The 20854-nt window shown below is 44.1% G+C and overlaps 1 pseudogene; it reads left to right on the forward strand.

Annotated features, from left to right (window-relative positions):
- Positions 1-1494: 1494 nt before the first annotated feature.
- LOC111977005 (diacylglycerol kinase beta-like) overlaps positions 1495-20854 on the forward strand; it is a 159324-nt pseudogene continuing 139964 nt past the window's right edge.

Raw genomic sequence — 20854 nt, forward strand, 5'->3', positions numbered from 1 at the left:
TTCCTTGACAGTTGTTGCATCATGGAGCTTTGACTACAGGTTGTCTACCAACATGAAGGACTTGAGCTAAATAAAGTTCTGTAAGAGTAGAGCTGTACTGTAATTGCAGCTTTGCCAAAAAAGAAAGAAAGAACAAGCCAGATGAAAACAGTCTGCTTTTGATCAGGCAGGAGGGGCGGAGCACTCTGGAGCTATTTTTATCCCTTTGTCTGCCTCTCAAATAAAGCAATGGACTATTACTAAAGCCCCTTGCACTTTGATCAACTTTAGGCTGGCTGAGATTCAGGTGATAAGAACATATAGCTTTGTCTGATATTCAGAGTGGTAAAAACATAGCTAATATTTGAGCTGATAAAAACATTATTTGGCTGATATCCAGGAGGGAAAGAAAACCCTTATTTTTATCCTCCCAATCTGACCTTTAAGTTAAGTTGCATCATCACTCATGACATTTTAACAGCCTAGAACCTTCTGAAAGTCTCACTGAATATCAAAATATTCTTTAGAAAGTGGTAAAGACTTTAGATAAAAGTCATTTTTTTCTGATGCTAAAGCATTTTACTGGCACTGTGGAGGAAATCAACAAAGCCAATGTTCCTATGAGTATGTATTCACCCCCCTAGGGCATTGTGACTGTTGCCTGTCCAGGGGCTCGTTCTGTTTGGGACGAGGCTTTCTTAGGGCATTGTGTATGTCCTTCTACAGAGCATTCATGGCATAGGGCTGTTCTCTCTGTATACTACCACCCTTCTAGGTGCTTGGAATTACGCCCCCTGCCTACCCACGCTATTAGAAAGAAGGTGCTATCTAGAACCTAAAGAAACCTTGTTGGTTCCGGGTAGAACCCTTTTGGTTCCAAGTAGAACCATTTTGTGTTCCATGTAGAACATAGGGTTACATGGAACCCAAAATGGTTCTACCTGGAACTAAAAAGGATTGTACCTGGAACCAAAAATGGTTATCCTATGGGGACAGCCAAATAACCCTTTGGAACCCTTTTTTCTAAGTGTGCTTGTATCACTTTAGTTCTTGTTTTGTTTGGCTGATGTCCTTTAAGTTGTGTCAGAGAAATAGCCATAACTCTTTTCATAATTACAAATGTATTGAGTTTATTAATTTCAAGTAACTGTCCAGTGTTTCCAGATTTCTATGAAATATGACCTATWATTAATTTCTGGAGGATTTCTGTAAAATTAACATCAACTTGTGTGTGTGCGTTGCTGTGCATGTGTGTGATGATGGTTGTTTTTGAGTGGAAGAACCAGTTGAATTTTTCCATGAATTGTCTTTTCTAAGAAATGGCCTGCACAATAGGCCAATACATTGAAATTATATATTTGGAATTGTCTGAGATATACTACCAACACACAGGATGCACTGTGAGTGTGTGAGTGTGTGAGGGAGGGAGGGAGATGGGGAGGGAGAAGAAGAAGGGGAGGGGGAGAGGGAGAGGCACGAGCTCTAGTGGTTTACAGGGTAGGGGGGCTGGAGGCTCTGTGGCAAAGCAGTGTCGATAAGAGAGAGAGAGAGAGCGAGAGAGATAAATAGAGAGATTGCTGGAGAGAGCGGGAGAGTGAACAGCTCTATGTAAACAGGGTGTCAGAAAAGAAAGTGCAGGGACGTTTTCAGCCTGCTAAGGCTGGGAAAATAATCACATAGGATCTGCAAAGCAACACTCACTAGGGCAGAGAGAGAAACGGAGAGAAGAGAGAGAGAGGGAGGAAACCGAACAGAGAGAGTCGGTGACAGTGAGAGACAGAGAGCGAGAGAGAGAGACAGAGAGAGGAAGATATATAGCAACAGAGCGAAGGAGAGGAACTAAGCAAAAGGGAGAGAGAGGAAAAAAGCTGAATTCATTCAGGCTGAATGGGAGGGAGGGATGATGCTACCTCTGCCGGGGCTGCAGTGCCTTTGCTGTGCCTCTCTGTGTAGCTGGAGCTGTGTTGTGTAGCTGTGGCTCTGCTCTTTGTAGCTGTAGCTGCCTGTTTGTGTTGTGAGGCGCTCGCTGCTCTGCTCACGGGGGAAGGGAGAGCAACCCATACCCCGGGCAGCTTGGAACGGACTGCCTATCAAACCATACTGAAGGAACACACACACAGACAGCAAAACTACTGGGATGGGCAGAGGTATGGGACAAGCTATGATTCTCTGTATCTCTTTCTCTGTCACTGTGTTTCTCTCTCTGTGTTTCTCTTATCTCCATGTTTCTCTCATTCTCTGTTTATCTACATGTTTCTCTCTATCTCTTTTCGCAGACAATCATTGTCCATTGATTTTTACTTTCTGACCAGCCCTTGACCGCTTTCTCAGTCTCGCCATCTGTCCCTGTTTCGCTGGAATGTGTGTGTGTGTGTGAGTTTATTTGTCCTTCCATCTTGCCAAGTGCCTTTCACTTTCACTCATTCTGTTTTGTCCTAAGTAGCAGTGTGTGTTGATATCTTGGTTGTTGTGGTCAGTCTCTTAGTGAAAATGATACTAAAACTTGTTTCGGTCTAATGGGGGCCAGTGTGTGTGCTTGTGCTGATTGTGGATATGATGGATGTATGGGTAATATGGTGGTGCCATAAAGAAACACAGTTACTCTGTCATTCCACTGAACTCACCCTACTGTCCTTTCTCTCAGACACATCAAGCAGGATTTATTTCTTATATATCTTATATTTAGACATGCTGGATGATTTCTAAGACGGATAGTCATGTTTTGGACATATTTGTAGAATGCCTACACAAAAATATGGATGAACAGTAGGGGAGAGTGGGGTAAGTTGAGGTAAGAGTGGGGTAATTTGGGAGGAGAGAGGGGTAAGTTGAGAGGAGAGAGGGGTAAGTTGAGAGGAAGTGGGGTAAGTTGAGAGGAGAGTGGGGTAAGTTGAGGAGGAGAGAGGGGTAAGTTGAGAGGAGAGAGGGGTAAGTTGAGAGGAGAGAGGGGTAAGTTGAGAGGAGGAGGGAAGTTGAGGAGGAGAGAGGGGTAAGTTGGAGGAGGAAGTGGGTAGTTGAGAGGAGAGTGGGGTAAGTTGAGAGGAGAGTGGGGTAAAGTTGGAGAGGAGAGAGGGGTAAGTTAGAGGAGAGAGGGTAAGTGAAGAGGAGAGAGGGAGTAAGTTGAGAGGAGGAGAGGGGTAAGTTGAGAGGAGAGAGGGGTAAAGTTGAGAGGAGAGAGGGTAAAAGTTTGAGAGGAGAGAGGGGTAAGTTGAGAGGAGAGTGGGGTGAAGAAAAATTTTGGAGAGGAGAAGGGGTAAGTTGAGAGGAGAGAGGGGTAGTTGAGAGGAGAGTGGGTAATTTGAGAGGAGAGAGGGGTAAGTTGAGAGAGAGAGGGGTAAGTTGAGAGGAGAGAGGGTAAGTTGATTGGAGGAGAGGGGTAGTTGAGAGGAGAGAGGGGTAAGTGAGAGAAGAGGGGTAAGTTGAGAGGAGAGTGGGGTAAGTTGAGAGGAGAGGAGGTAAGTTTGGAGAGAGGGGGTAAGTTTGAGAGGAGAGTGGGGTAAGTTGAGAGGAGAGCGGGGTAGTTGAGAGGAGAGTGGGGTAAAGTTGAGAGGAGAGTGGGGTATTAGAGGAGAGAGGGTAAGTTGAGAGGAAGTGGGTAAGTTGAGAGGAGAGTGGGTAGTGAGGAAGGAGAGTGGGGTAAGTTGAGAGGGAGGGTTTAGTTGAGAGGAGAGAGGGTAAGTTGAGAGGAGAGTGGGGTAAGTTGAGAGAGAGGGGTAGTTGAGAGGAGAGGTGGGGTAAGTTGAGAGAGAGAGGGGTAAGTTGAGAGGAGAGAGGGGTAAATTGAGAGGAGAGTGGGGTAAGTTGAGAGGAGAGTGGGGTAAGTTGAGAGGAGAGAGGGGTAAGTTGAGAGGAGAGTGGGGTAAGTTGAGAGGAGAGGGGGTAAGTTGAGAGGAGAGAGAGGGGTAAGTTGAGATGGGAGAGAGGGGTAAGTTGAGAAGGAGAGAATGGGGTAGTTGAGTAGGAGAGAGGGGTAAGGTTGAGAGGAGAGTGGGGTAAGTTGAGAGGAGATTGGGGTAAGTTGAGAGGAGAGAGGGGTAAGTTGAGAGGAGAGAGGGGTAAGTTGAGAGGAGAGTGGGGTAAGTTGAGAGGAAGTGGGGTAAGTTGGAGAGGAGTGGGGTAAAGTTGAGAGGAGAGAGGGGTAAAGTTGAGAGAAGAGGGGTAAGTTTGAGAGGAGAGAGGGTAAGTTGAGAGGAAGAGAGGGGTTTAAGTTTGAGAGGAGAGATGGGGTAGTTTGAGAGGAGAGAGGGTAAGTTGAGAGGGAGAGAGGGGTAAGTTGAGAGGAGAGAGTGGGGTAATTTGAGGAGAGAGAGAGGGGTAAGTTGAGAGGAGAGAGGGGGTAGTTGAGAGGGAGTGGGGTAATTGGAGAGGAGAGAGGGGTAAGTTGAGAGGGAGAGAGGGGTAAAGTTGAGAGGAGAGGGGTAAGTTGGAGAGGAGAGAGGGTGGACTTGAGAGGAGAGAGGGGTAAGTTGAGAGGAGAGAGGGGTAAGTTGAGAGGAGAGTGTAGGGGTAAGTTGATTGGAGAAGTGGGGTAAGTTGGAGAGAAGGTGGGGTTAAGTTGGATGGAGGAGAGAGGGGTAAGTTTGAGAGAGAGTGGGGTAAGTTGAGAGGAGAGAGAGGGTGAGAGTGGGTATTGAGAGGAGATGAGGCAGGGAAGAGGGGGTAGTGAGGTGAGTGGAAGTTTGAGAGGAGAGAGGGGGATAGATGAGAATGGGGTAAGTTGAGGAGAGAGAGGGGTAAAGTTGAGAGGAGGAGTGGGTAAAGTTGGTGAGAGGAGTGTGAGAGTGGAGGGGTAAGTTGAAGTAGATGAGGGGGTTAGTTAATCGGAGGAAGAGTGGGGTCGGGAAAGTTGAGAGAGAGAGAGGGGTAACGTAGAAGAGCACCAGTGGCGGGAGTATAAGTTGACGAGGAGAAGGTGGGGTAGAAGTTTGAGAGGGAGAATGGGGGTAGGTTAGAGAATGAGGCAGTGAGAGTGAGTGGTGAGAGATAAGGGGTTAACGGTTTGAGAAAGGAGAAAGTGGGGTAATTTGAAGTAGGAGAGAGTGGGGTAAAGTTGAGAGGAAGAAGGGGTATGTTGACGAGGAGAAGGTGGGGTAGAAGAGTTGAGACCTGGAGAAGTGGGTATTGGAGTAGTTAGGAAGCCGTAGGGGGGGGGGTGGGTGTGGTAGGTTTGAGAGGAAGAGTGGGGTAATTTGAGAAGAGGGGGTAAAGTTGAGAGAAGAGGATGGTGTTAATAGGGACAGAAAGTGGGCTTGTGTTGCGTTGGTGTTTGCTTTTCCTCCGGTGTTTTTGAAGAGAGCAGAGAGGGTAAAGTTGAGAGAGAGAGGGGTCTCGTTTGAGAGGAGCAGAGGGGTTTAATTGAGGAGGTAGAATTGGGTATGTATAGGTTATGAGAGATGGGTAAGGTTGAGCGGAGTCGGGCCGTAAGAGGTAAGTTGAGAGGGAGAGGGTAACGTTTGAGCTAGTTTTTACATTCAGCATCCCTGCCGTCAAGGGAAGATGTAGTCTTCTTTCTATCAAAGAATATCTACATAGTATTTCAGGCAAATGTTGTGTATCCTTTCGGAAATAATTAGAATTATTGTAAAACATTACAGTTTTGAAGAAAAATTGCACCTGTCCAACAATAAGCTGTCTCCGTTGGCAGACAACGTTACTCTCCGGGTATGGGTATAATTGAGCAACAGCTCAGGGAAGTTAAGCCGTCTACAAAATTTCTGTACTGAATTAATATTACCACTACACTACAAAATGATCCCATTTGTGTATGGTTTTCCAGCGACAAACCAAGGGTGGCTCTCAACTTACCCCTTCTGCAGGTTTCGTTCACAAGAGCTTGTGTTATTTCTCAAGAAGGCTTGTGTTGTCTGAAGAGTTGCCATTCTCATAAATAAATTTCTAATTGTGCAACATTTACACATTAAAAAAATATGTGAGACGGTCGTGTGATAGCTGTCACAGATTTCCAGTCTCCCCTCTGTTGTCAAGGCTGTCACCGTTTACCTCAAGCTTCTCTCTCTCTCTCTCTCTCTCCTCTCTCTCTCTCTCTCTCTCTGTGTACCATGTGATTCAGGCGCCAGACTTTGATCAAATCGAATCAGCACTCTTAAATTACGCCTCATCATCCAATTACTGAAAGCAATGGTTATTCACGGCCCGGACCGGATGCCTGATTCGCAGGATGCTCTGTTCTTTCTACGATACACCGAGTGAAGACTGCCTGCCTACGAGACTGAGGAGGAACGAGAGTCTCATTCACCACTAGCTAATTGACTATGCTGCTCACGTTCTCTGAGCTCAAATCAAATCAAATGTTATTGGGTCACCTACACATGGTTGTAGATTTATTGCGAGTGTAGCGAAATGCTTATGCTTCTAGATCTGACAGTGCAGCAGTATCTAACAGGTAATATCTAACAATTCCACAACAAAACCTAATATCTAACAAATTCCACATCAAAACCTAATACACACAATCTAGTAAAGGAATGGGATGAGAATATATAAGTATAAAATATATGGATGAGCAGTGACAGATCGGCTAAGATGCAATAGATAGTCAAATATAGATTGTGAAGGATACAGTATACAGTATATACATATGCGATGAGTAATGTGAGATATGTAAACATTCTTAAAGTGGCATTAATAAAGTGGCTAGTGTTCCATTTATTAAAGTGGCCAACAAAAAATGGCATCCCAAATGGCTATTTTCTATGTGGTGCACTATATTTGCTTGGAGCCATACAGAAGTAGTGCACTGCCATTTGGGATTCAACCAAAGACATATGTTAAGCCTAGTTATCAGAAAAGGCAAAGATGCCCATCTGTAACCATATTATTAGAATGAGAGGTTCTATGTCCATTCTACTCATTTCTAATTGTGTGGTTACAGCTTATCATCTTTGCCTTTGAATGGAGAATCCTGTTCTACTCATTCTAATTATATGGCTGTAACTAATGTTGGGTAACATGTTGTTGCTTTCTCTCTTGGGAAGTTTATCAATAGTCCTATGTCAAATTAAGATAATGCAATGCCTGATAATGGTGATTTCATTACAATGGTGGATAATAGTGATTTAATTTCAAACTATTACAGACTACAAAGGGAAGCACAGCCGAGAGCTGCCCAGTGACACGAGCCTACCAGAGGAGCTAAATAACTTCTATACTCGCTTCGAGGCAAGTAACAATCAAACATGCATGAGAGCATCAGCTGTTCCAGATGACCGTGTGATCACGCTCTCTGCAGCCGTTGTGAGTAAGACCTTTAAACAGGTCAACATTCACAAGGCCGCAGGGCCAGACGGATTACCAGGACGTGTACTCTGAGCATGCGCTAACCAACTGCCAAGTGTCTTCACTGACATTTTCAACCTCTCCCTGTCTAAGTCTGTAATATCAACATGTTTCAAGCAGACCACCATAGTCCCTGTGCCCAAGAACACTAAGGTAACCTGCCTAAATGACTACCGATCCGTAGCACTCATGTCTGTAGCCATGAAATGCTTTGAAAGGCTGGTCATGGCTCACATCAACCCCATTATCCAAGAAACCCTAGACCCACTCCAATGTGCATACTGCACCAACAGATCCACAGATTATGCAATCTCTATTGTACTCCACACTGCCCTTTCACACCTGGACAAAAGGAACACCTATGTGAGAATGCTATTCATTGACTACAGCTCAGCGTTAAACACCATAGTGCCCTTAAAGCTCATCACTACATTTACATTTAAGGTAACCTGCCTAAGCTAAGGACCCTGGGACTAAACATCTCCCTCTGCAACTGGATCCTGGACTTCCTGAAGGGCCGCCCCCAGGTGGTAAGGGTAGGTAACAACACATCCACCACCCTGATCCTCAACACGGGGGCCTTCAGGGGTGCGTGCTCAGTCCCCTCCTGTACTCCCTGTTCACTCATGACTGCACGGCCAGGCATGACTCCAACACCATCATTAAGTTTGCTGATGACACAAAACTGACAATGATGAGACAGCCTATAGGGAGGAGGTCATAGACCTGACCGTGTGGTGCAAGGACAACAACCTCTCCCTCAACGTGATCAAGACAAAGGAGATGATTGTGGACTACAAGAAAAAGAAGACTGAACATGCCCCCATTCTCATCGATGGGGCCGTAATGGAGCAGGTTGAGAGCTTCAAGTTCCTTGGTGTCCACATCACCAACAAACTAACATGGTCAAGCACACCAAGACAGTCGTGAAGAGGGCCCCCACAAAACCCATTCCCGCACAGGAGACTGAAAAGATTTGGCATGGGTCCTCAGATCGTCAAAAGGTTTTACAGCTGCACCATTGAGAGCATCCTGACGGGTTGCATCACTGCCTGGTATGGTAACTGCTCGGCCTCCGACCGCAAGGCACTACAGAGGGTAGTGCGTACGGCCCAGTACATCACCATGACCAAGCTTCCTGCCATTCAGGACCTCTATACCAGGCGGTGTCAGAGGAAGGCCCTAAAAACTGTCAAAGACTCCAGCCACCCTAGTCATAGACTGTTCTCTCTGCTACCGCACGGCAAGCGGTACCGGAGCGCCAAGTCTAGGTCCACGAGGCTTCTAAACAGCTTTTACTTCCCAGCCTTAAGACTCCTGAACATCTAATCAAATGGCTACCCAGACTATTTGCATCCCCCCCACGCTGCTTCTACTCTCTGTAATTATCTATGCATTGTCCCTTTAACTCTATCTACATGTAAATATTACCTCAATTACTTCGTCACCGGTGCCCCCGCACATTGACTCTGTACTGGTACCCTCTGTATATAGCCCCGCTATTGTTATTTACTGCTGCTTTTTAATTATTTGTTATTCTTATCTCTTACTTTTTAAAATATATTTTCTTAAAACTGAATTGATGGTTTTAAGGGCTTGTAAGTAAGAATTTCACTGTAAGGTGAAATACCTGTTGTATTCGGCGCATGTGACAAATAATATTTGATTTGATTTGTCAAAAAAGTCAAGTGTAATTGGACACAACAGTCGTAACTCGTGGTTTATATGTTTCTCTTGGGTACTCGATCTAATGTGGAGTCGTGCTGAATTATCGAGTTAGTTATTGCTTTTGTAATGAATAACCCATCCTGTGAATTTTTATATTCAGATACTCTACATGACTAAATCTAAATGATGTTTTCATGTTCCATAAAAACCCTCTTACCTCTGATGTACAGGTGTTCATTTTCATCATATAAATGTTTGCCTCTCAGTCTGGTTGTCTCCCAGCCCCAGGTCTCTTCAGAACCAGCCCTCCCAATGCTGGAGCTGGTCAGAAGGGATAAGGAACAACCCGAGTCTGGGATGTGAACGGGCCTGGTCTTGCTTGCCCATGCATGGCCTTTAGTATCTAGTACAGTATACTGTAGCTTGGCTTCACCACCACCATGACAGGCACAGTTCCACAATTTCATACCAATCCCCCTGTTGCCATGACACCCAGCAGCCCCTCCATAAATACTTGTGGTATTTCTGAGCCTCCCCCCGCCCTCAAGAGAATAGAGAGCCCTAACAGCCTGGCTGTGGAGCTCTGATGCTTTCTCAGCTAAGGAGGTGCACAGGGGGGAGAAAGCTGAATAAAAACAGTCAAGCTACATTTTGTGTGATGAGGAGTTAGGGGAGGCACTAAGTGCAAGATCCTATTTAGAAAGATGACGAAGATGAGTTGTGATTACATGGATGAGAGGTGCTAATTTTGTGTTTGTCTCGGATCAAGAAGAAGGATTGTGTGTGAGTGTGTGCGTGTAAGCGTTAGCGTGCATTTCTGCATGCATGCCTTGTGTGTGTGTGTGTGTGTTTGCGCATGCGTGCATGTGTGTGTTTGACTGTTTCAGCATCCTGTCTGACGTACCGACAGAGCAAATCATGGACAAATACCATTTATGGGCAAAGTCCAAGCTCCCTCAGTCCAGGGCCCTAAGTTCTCTCACTAAACGAACAGGAGATGAAAGATTTGACTTGCCTTTGGTCTGTACCCCTTTCCTCACGTCTTGTCAGAACATCTAATGAAATTCAGTCAAACCTCCAATCCACAGTTATCGGCACAAGAGTGATGAGCTGCTATACTGTAGCTGATAATGAGCCTGGCTGAGTCAGGAAGGACGATCAAAGAGCAGGGCTCAAGTGGTTCAATCCCTATTAGACTGACCTGTATACCCTACTACACCTCAGTGGGCTGCTGGATGCTCAATTAATAAGGCATGATGCTTTTTCCTCTGTGTTTCAATCCGGGTGTGTGTGTCATTCAAATGTACTATTAGTCCCATTCAAATTGAGTTATGGCAAGGCAGTTCATAGAGCTTCATAGAACTGATCCTAGATCGATGACTGTGAACGTTTGAGAATAAGCTAAGATATTACATATTTTAAGGTGTTGCCTATGTGGTCTTCACAATGATGAAGAACACACATGCAAAGCAGGTGGCACCCAAATAAACAGTAGGGGATTGCAGGTGTGTGGAGGTTAGACCCATTCCTTATGGATGGATGTTCATAGTGACCTTATAGGTTCAGGGTCAGTGCATATCAGAGATAATTGCTTGCTAGTGTTCTTTAGCTATGATACCTGAAAATGTATTTTGCAAGCTATGAAAGAATCTCTGACATTCTTCTATAGAGCATTGATTTTTTTGGTGAGTAGCTGTTTGAGGCTCAGCATTTTAGTCTTGTAGACCGTAAGCAATGTGCAGCAGAAGACTACAGAGAAACTGTTCTATAATCAAAAAAAGGTTTATCTTTATTCCTTCTTTGCATTGCTTTAAACACTAAGTGGACTACAAAATTGCAGTTTAGTATTTAGTATTCAGTTGTTTGGAGTTTGGGCTGTGATGCTGCAACCTGCAGGCCAGGCAGACACAGGCTGTTGTGTTGTGTGGTAGTTCAAGCTTAACCGTTTTTTATTAAGGATGTTTTGCTCAGAAAGTCATCTGGACCTCCAGCTTGTCTGTAAACAGAAACTGCCTTTAGATTTTAGGTGCAACTGCCATGACAACTGCCAGTCAAAATTCCTTCCTCAACCATCTGTAATTTTCTTTCCTCGATTGCACTCTCACACACTAAGATCATTAGGGTTATGGAAAGGGTTCATGTCAATTCCATTCAGTCAAGTCAGGAAGAATTTTCCTCATTCAGTGTGTTTATTGAATTGGCTGAATTTAAATTAATTTGACCCTTACCCTGGTTACAGTCGGAAGCCTTTGACACAGTGACACTTCGGTTCAACATTTGCTTGTCCTCTTTCCTGAGTGCCCCACTGTTGACATGGTTTTCTTTTGTTACCCAGTAAATGGGTTATGTTTTTTCCAGACAAGCAGTTATTCATATTTCTGTTGACATACGGACCTGTTTAATATCTGTAGCCCCTGTACTCAGCTCTCTTCCCTACACACACACAGGCACATAATACCAAGTGGAATAAATAGACAGTGAGTGACGATAACTTGGCTATACAGTATACAAAGGGTACCAGTGCCGAGTTGACTGGCAGGGATACGAGGTCATTGACTAATGATTAGAGCATTGGGCCAGTAACCGAAGGGTCGATGGTTCAAATACCCCAGCCGACGAGGTGAAAACCTGCCGATGTGCCCTTGAGCAAGGCACGTAACCCTAATTTGCTCCAGTGGCACCATGCTACTATGGCTGACCCTGTAAAATAACACATTGCACAGCATCTATCTGGTGTACAAAACATTAGGAACACCTGCTCTTTACATGACATTGACTAACCAGGTGAAAGCTATGACCCCTTATTGATGTCACCTGTTAAATTCACTTCAATCAGTGTAGATGAAGGGGAGGAGACAGGTTAAAGAATGATTTTTAAGCCTTGAGACAATTGAGACATGGATTGTGTATGTGTGCCATTCAGAGGGTGAATGGGCAAGACAAAAGGCTTAAGTGCCTTTGAATGGTAGTAGGTAGAAGGTGCCAGGTACACCGGTTTGAGTGTGTCAAGAAATGCAACGCTTCTGGGTTTTTCACTCTCAACAGTTTCCTGTGTGTATCAAGAATGGTCCGTCACCCAAAGGACATCCAGACAACTTGACACATCTGTGGAAAGCATTGGAGTCAACACAGGCCAGCATCCCTGTGGAACGCTTTCAACAGCTTGTAGAGTCCATGCCCCAAATTAATTGAGGATGTTCTGAGGGCAAAAGGCGGTGCAACTCAATATTTGGAATGTGTTCCTAATGTTTTGTACACTAAGTGTATGTGACAATAAAACATTTTATTCATATATTTTTTGGTAGGGATAAAGTGACTAGGCAACAGGATAGATAATAAACAGTAGCATTTAGTATTTAGCAGTCTTATGGCTTGGGTGTAGAAGCCGTTATGTTTCAGACTTGGTACATCGGTACCGCTTGCCGTGCGGTAGCAGAGAGAACAGTCTATGACTTGGGTCATAGACTGAAAACTTAATAATGGTGCTGGAGTCGTGGGCTGCCACACAGTCATGGGTGAACAGCGAGTACAGGAGGGAACTAAGCACACACCCCTGAGGGGCTCCCGTATTGGAGGATGTATTGTTGCCTACCCTCACCACCTGGGGGCAGCCCATCAGGAAGTCCAGGATACAGTTACTGAGGGAGATGTTCAGTCTCAGGGTCTTGAGCTTAGTGATGAGCTTGGAGCGCACTATGGTGTTGAACACTGAGCTATAGTCAATGAACAGCATTCTTACATAGGTTTTCCTTTTGTCCAGGTGGGAGAGGGCAGTGTGGAGTGCAATAGAGATTGCATCATCTGTGGATCTGTTGATGTGGTATGCAAATTGGAGTGGGTCCAAGGTGTCTGGGATGATGGTGTTGATGTGAGGTGCTCTCAGACATAGTTCCGTGTTGCTTGCCTCAAAGCAAATATAGAAGGAATTTAGCTAGTCTGGTAGGCTCGCATCACTGGGCATCTCGCGGCTGGGTTTCCCTTTATAATTTGTGATAGTTTGCAAGCCTTGCCACATCCCCACACTCATACAAACAAGTCACTTCAAGCTGACAGCAGATAGAGGGTCAGGGCCTATACTGACTGATGAGGAGACATTGTGATGCTTTTATCATGAGTACCACAGTCACTTCCTGAAGAGGGGATCCTGCGTTCCATTGTTGCTTCCTGCCAGCACGCATATCCACATTGGCACAATGTGTTGCTATCGAATAAATGTATATACTTGAGATGTTTCTCATATGTCACATGTACTTTATCATTGGCAGTGTACAAGTTTCATTTTTTGAGGACTTTACACCAAGGAACGTTTAAACTGGAATGGCACTCTCAGTAATGGTTGCACAAAAATAACTAGTGACCTTAGAACTATAAGGTTCTATCTGAAAAAATATGTTTCCAAGATAATTGGTTTTAAAGTTCAGAACTCTCATTGGTTTGAATGATGTCAGCAATTTTTAATAAACATCATGAATTGGGTAATTTGCAAACCACGCCCTCAAATATTTTAATGAGCATCCAACTCTACATTATGAAGTAACTGGGCTTGGTATGGGCTAGCCCGTGCTGGGCTCGGTGTGGGCTAGCCCATGTTGGGCTGGTGTCCTCTAGCCTGTGTTGGACTGGTGTGAACTTTGTGTGGGTTAGCCCCCCCCCCCGTCTATAAAATCTTATTCACTATGATCTAAAAGGCTAAATTGATACTAGATCAGTACCGAGACGCTTGTGGATATGAGTCCTAGCTGTGCCTGTCTGGCATTGGCTGTCTTCTCATTACCTTTGACTGATTATGCTCTTTCAAACTACCCCTCACTCCATATATTTCCTTATCTCTCTCTCCCACTACCTCTCTCCCCCCTCTCTCTCTCCCCCTCTTTCTCTGCCTCCCTCCTTTCTTCCTCCTCCCCTCTCTCCCCTTCTTCCTCTCTCTCTAGGGAAGGTGATGTCTTGCACCTCCATTCCTCTTTTATCGTCGTGGTGATCAGTGTCCTAATTTGGCAGTGCTGTCTCTAACATGCTCCAGCCATTCAGGCGAGATAAACGGCTCACTCCAGTGCAAGTTGTGCATTTATGTTTCAGTAGGTACTAGTGAGGTAGAGTACACTCGAGGTGGAGTACACGCTCACTCCCTTTAGTCCTACCTTGATTTTTCTTTACATGTTTTGCAGGTCGTTCTTAAGACATTTTGTATGTCTGTTTCCTGAAATGGGAGAGAACTGGTAAACATTTGCCCTGGTCGTACTAGAACTAGGGAGAGACGGTAAAGTTTGTTTCCCTTGGCAGTGTAAAGATAAACAGATCTGGGATCAGGCTGCGCTGTCTTGACCCTGAATACTGGCAAGACAGCACAAACAGATCTGGGACCAGGCTACCCTTGGAGAGGAATACGATTCAGATGCTGATGAGTAGGTGGCTGATTATGCTCTCAGAATTTGGACACACACAGGTGGAAGAGGAAAGTGTGAGTGTTATTTTGATTGTTGTGTTCAAAAGAAAGACTGTAGGTGAGTGTGTGTAAGAGAGAGAGGTAGAATCAACTTATATAAATGTAAATCTGTTCCTTCCAATTYTCCAATTTTCCAATTCCAGTTTTTAAATCACATCAACACATTATTGCAAGATATAGAGCTTTCAAAAACCTCAGTCGAATGAAATCTTAAAGCTTACAGTAGAGGAAGAAACAGTGGTCAGTGAGTCTGGGGAGAGTAGTACTCGTTGTACTGTCTGACGACACTGCATATGGCTTGAGGACACAGAAAACCTTTGAGTCACCATTGTCTCTACAGTACCAGACATGTCAGGTGTTGACTGGCATCCCTTTAATTTAATGGACATTTGAGGAATTTAGCAGACCCATATGCATTGGGTGCGTATCCACCCACGGCGCTCAGAATGACAGAAATCACATTTTGATTATGGTTATTCATCTTAACAGAAAATTAAACTCAAGGAATCAGCGTGCATCCTTCTTACCTAATTCCGCTGGGCACTTTAAAGATGTTCAAAAAACTGCCACATTTACTTTTCATCAGCTAACAAGACGAGTAAGGAACAGCAAAATCACTAGCCTATGTCAATCTAATATCTCCCATAGTAGAAAAGTTCACTTATTATATTGGTCAGCTTGTCGTTCTGTGCGAGAAATAAATTGTCTATTCCAAACAGACTTTGGGGCAGTTGTAGGACAATAGATCCCAAATTCATACAACCACTAGACCTAGGCTACATTATTGTAATAATGGAGCTGTGAGTCGGGAAGCAGGTGAAACGTTTAATAAAACAAAACCAGGAACGAGACAATTCCATGTGGCTACACGCCGGTACACAAGAATAATACCAACTAGTGAGTGAACATAAGATTGACATATAAGTGGGGAGGAAATTAGGAAGGTAATGACGTCCAGGTGTGAATCATAATGATTAACAGGTRCACGTAATGATTAGTGCCAGGTGTGCGTAATGATGAATCCCAGGAATGGTGGTTACCGGGGACATCTTACGCCGGAAGGGGAGGAGCAGGAGAAGATGTGACAATTATTGTATTTTTTTAAAAAGCAATGAGGCTGATGCAACAGATTGGAACGTTTAGCTTAAAATGTTGATAAACTATTATTTATTTAAAACAATTTATTTAACTAGGCAAGTCGTTTAAGAACATTCTTATTTACAATGACGGCCTACCCCGGTCAAACCCTAACGACGCTGGGCCAATTGTGCACCGCCCTATGGGACTCCCAATCACTGCCAGTTGTGATACAGCCTGGAATCGAACCAGGGTCTGTAGTGATGCCTCTAGCACTGAAATGCAATGCCTTAGACCGCTGCGCCACTCGGGAGCCGACATTATAAGCGCAGAAATGCACACAAGGCAGTAGGCAACGCGCAAATGTTCGTTGCATAATGCAATTAGCTGGAAAACACCTTTGTCAGAAGTGCCACGCACATCTCACTGGGCACAAACGTCAATTCAACATCTATCCATGTTGGATCAATGTCATTTCATTGAAATTACGTAGAAACAACTTTATTCAACCAGTGTGTGCCCAGTGGGATGTCAGCGGTTTCATGTGTGTAATGTATAACTTCAAATTGAACCAAATCGTTTGCACAACTACTGGTTTCAATTTAATTGTCGGCCAACTTACAAGCAAATAGTTAATGAAATTATTGTTACAAATCAACTGGCAATGTTGCTAGCCAACTAGCCTGCTAACGATAGCCCTACCAGCCAGCTAACGTTACTTTAAAACTGAATGAGTCAGCCAGTTGCTATTAATAGCTAGCTTACAGCTACATTAAAATAAAATACAGTTTTGGAAATACATAACGCCATCTCACCAGTTATCAAAGAATGTTAGCTATATGCAGTTATCTTAGCCAGAAAGCTAGCCAGCCAGCTAAAGTTAGCTATTTAGCCAACTAGCTATTAGCCTAGCCACCCTAGCCAACCACCACAGTTACTGAAACATAACCGCATATTAAAAGCAAAGAGAGAGCAGAGACTTACAGATTGATGGTTGGGGCCCATCCAATGAGTGCAGGCTGAGTTGGCTACCAAAGCGAAGGGGAGGCGAGTGCTTCACCTGGCCGATATCCAAAATATCTATATTCCAGATGTCAGTCAGCTAGAGAGCTACTAAGCCAAGGTGGAAAAATTTACAAAACTTCATTTTCATGTTTTGCCGAAAAGTTGACAAAACAAAAAGGAGAACAGACGAAGTACTACACAAAGAGGTAGCAGGTATGATTTTCTCTTTAGTTTTGAACCCACAGCAAGAAAGCACTAATGGGTTCCCACTAAATAAAACAGCCACAAATGTGAATAGTATTAGATGCGGCCAGCTTGCGCTAGCTACCGAGCTAGCATACGAGCTCGGTAGCACAAAGTAGATCGTCCTCATAACGTTGAGAAATAGTGCATTGTGGGTAGTTTAGAGGTTATCCGGAAATAAGTGAATAAATATGTAATAACTCTAAACAACTATGTTTGCACTTATAGGTAACCAGATCGTGACTATAACTAAGTTACTACGTTTTTGACCACACTGTGTTGTTACATTGGTGAGTAAAAACGAATACTTCCTACCCTTTAAGTATATGTTTTCAAAATGCCTAGTGCTTCCAGCTGTAACGGTGTTCCTCCTCCTCTTCATACGAAGAGGAGGAGCAGGGATCGAACCAAAACGCAGCGTCGTGATAAGACATGATATTTATTTAAACAAAACCAAAAACACGACGAACACTTGAATAGAAACAAAACACGTAGACTGACCTGAACGTAAGGACTTACATGTAACGCAGAACGAACGAACAGGAAAATGACTACATAAAACGACGAACGAACGAACGAAACAGTCCCGTATGGTGCAACATAGACACAGACACAGGAGACAACCACCCACAAACAAACACTGTGAAACTACCTACCTTAATATGATTCTCAATCAGAGGAGATGAAAACCACCTGCCTCTAATTGAGAACCATATTAGGTACCCATTCACCAACATAGAAACAGAAAACATAGACTGCCCACCCAAACTCACGTCCTGACCAACTAACACATACAAAACTAACAGAAAACAGGTCAGGAACGTGACACCAGCTCATTGCAAAGTGGTGTGTGACGCGCTGAAGCCTGCCTACCATTGCCTATATACACCTAAATGGCGAATGGGAATTACTATTCAATTACTAGTTGAAAAATAAAAATAGTAGCTCTTTTTAAAGTTTTTTTAACACTGGATTGCATTTAGAATTGTTATGCAATGATTGGGCTTATAAAAGCACATTTCACTCCAGCAGCAATGAAGAAGCTGTTTGAGAAGCTGTAGCAGCAGCTCTCACACTGTCTGAGATTTTCTGTTCATACGCTCTGTATCTGTATGCTGTGCTTGTTTGATAAAGATAACAACTAACGAAAATAGACACACGGCAATTTAATTCCACAAAATGATGCAAATTAACCTATAAATTCCACTAAATTGTGCAAATTAACCTATGGACCGATAAACATGACCGGTGAAATGTATTTACATCGACTGGTATTTACATCAATGAATAGGCAAAAATATATATAATTCTCACAGACAGTTGGCGGACAGCAGTTTTACTTAGCGGCATTTCATTTTTTTTATGCTCCAGCCATAAACGGCTCACTCCAGTGCAAGTTGTGCATTTATGTTTCAAGTTGTGCATTTATGTTATGTTATCGACCAAAAGCCAACTTTTACCAGGGAACAGATAGAGCATGTTGAGTGGAGATAGAGAAAACCTTGGCCCATCTGTGTAGTAGTGGAAGTGCTCTGCAGAGCTGGGAGACGAAAAAAGACAAGAGGCTGAGTATGAACACAAAGTCGTCAATATCCATTCTCCTTTCCTCTCTTTTCTTCACAAAATCAACAGTCTGAATGGCTGAAAAACTCACTGCAGTCCATTAGAACACTGAAAGGAGAGAGGAAGTCTGGCAAAATAATGGTTAGATTGACTCTCTGTCTGTGTCTGTGTGAGCTTTTTTCTCATTTAATTTTGGCAAGTTTCTGATTCATAAATAAAAGGGTTGCACGTTGCTCATTCCATGACTCTTCTTCCTGTGGAACAACTTAAAAATAGAAGCCTTACTCATACCACTCACAGGTCATGTTTTGTAATTTGTCATGCAGACTGGGGGAGGTGTGTATCAAAAGGATTCCCTGATTCCTATTCTGTATAATTGAGCTCATAAAGAATGCTCTGTCTTCCCACATACTCTGATGACAGTGAAGGCACCATGTTGTGCATTTCATATACATGCATCATATTAAATCTAGAATTTTGGGGGAACTCCAATTAACAATATCTCCTTTTCTTGTGAAATGACTGAAATATAGAAGCTTTACACCACTCATAGACCTTGTTTTGTCAGGAAGGAGATTAGAGTGCAGGATTCTCCGTTTAACATTTTGTATACAGTGCATTCGGAAATTATTCAGACCCCTTGAGTTTTTTTACATTTTGTTACGTTACAGCCTTATTCTAAAATTGATAAAATATGTTTTGCCCACATCAATCTACACATAATACACTATAATGATAAAGCTAAATCTGTTTATTAGAAATGTTAGCAAATGTATTCTAAATAAAAAACTGAATTTATTTATTTTCAAAAGTATTCAGATTCTTTGATATGAGACTCGAAATTGAGCTCAGGTGCATCCTGTTTCCATTGGTCATCCTTAAGATGTTTCTACAACTTGATTGGAGTCCACCTGTGGTAAATTCAATTGATTGGACATGATTTGGAAAGGCACACACCTGTCTATATAAGGTTCCACAGTTGACAGTCCATGTCAGAGCAAAAATCAAGCCACGAGGTCGAAGGAATTGTACGTAGAGCTCCGAGACATGATCTGGGGAAGGGTACCAAAAAATGACTGTAGCNAGTGCGTGGAGGAGGAACAGGGCTCTGAAAACGCACTGGAAGCCTGGTGCGTGGTGTAGGCACTGGTGGTACTGGGCTGGGGCGGGGAGGTAGCACCGGAAATACCGGACCGTGCAGGCGTACTGGCTCCCTTGAGCATTGAGCCTGTCCAACCTTACCTGGTTGAATGCTCCCCGTCGCCCGACCAGTGCGGGGAGGTGGAATAACCCGCACCGGGCTATGTAGGCGAACCAGGGACACCATGCATAAGGCTGGTGCCATGAATGCCGGCCCGAGAAGACGCACTGGAGACCAGACGCGTTGAGCCGGCCTCATGACACCTGGCTCAATGCCCAATCTAGCCCTACCAGTGCGGGGAGGTGGAATAACCCGCACCGGGCTATGCACACGTACAGGAGACACCGTGCGCTCTACTGCGTAACACGGCGTCTGCCCGTACTCCCGCTCTCCACGGTTAGCCTGGGAAGTGGGCGCAGGTCTCCTACCTGCCCTTGGCCCACTACCTCTTAGCCCCCCCCAAGAAATTTTTGGGGTTTCTTCTCAGGCTTCCTTGCTAGCCGCGTACCTTCATATCTGCGGTTTATGGCTTGATTCTCCGGCTTCCAGCCTTGCTTCCGTGCTGCCTCCTCATATCACCGCCTCTCTGCTTTAGCTGCCTCCAGCTCAGCTTTGGGACGGCGATATTCTCCCGGCTGTGCCCATGGACCTTTTCCATCCAGCTCGTCCTCCCAAGTCCAGTATTCCTGTGTATTCCACTGCTCGAACAAACGCTGCTTGGTTCTGGATTGGTGGGTGGTTCTGTAACGGTGTTCCTCCTCCTCTTCATACGAAGAGGAGGAGCAGGGATCGAACCAAAACGCAGCGTCGTGATAAGACATGATATTTATTTAAACAAAACCAAAAACACGACGAACACTTGAATAGAAACAAAACAACAAAACACGTAGACTGACCTGAACGTAAGGACTTACATGTAACGCAGAACGAACGAACAGGAAAATGACTACATAAAACGACGAACGAACGAACGAAACAGTCCCGTATGGTGCAACATAGACACAGACACAGGAGACAACCACCCACAAACAAACACTGTGAAACTACCTACCTTAATATGATTCTCAATCAGAGGAGATGAAAACCACCTGCCTCTAATTGAGAACCATATTAGGTACCCATTCACCAACATAGAAACAGAAAACATAGACTGCCCACCCAAACTCACGTCCTGACCAACTAACACATACAAAACTAACAGAAAACAGGTCAGGAACGTGACACCAGCTCATTGCAAAGTGGTGTGTGACGCGCTGAAGCCTGCCTACCATTGCCTATATACACCTAAATGGCGAATGGGAATTACTATTCAATTACTAGTTGAAAAATAAAAATAGTAGCTCTTTTTAAAGTTTTTTTAACACTGGATTGCATTTAGAATTGTTATGCAATGATTGGGCTTATAAAAGCACATTTCACTCCAGCAGCAATGAAGAAGC

Source organism: Salvelinus sp. IW2-2015, linkage group LG2, assembly GCF_002910315.2.
Source record: "Salvelinus sp. IW2-2015 linkage group LG2, ASM291031v2, whole genome shotgun sequence".
NCBI lineage: Eukaryota > Metazoa > Chordata > Actinopteri > Salmoniformes > Salmonidae > Salvelinus > Salvelinus sp. IW2-2015.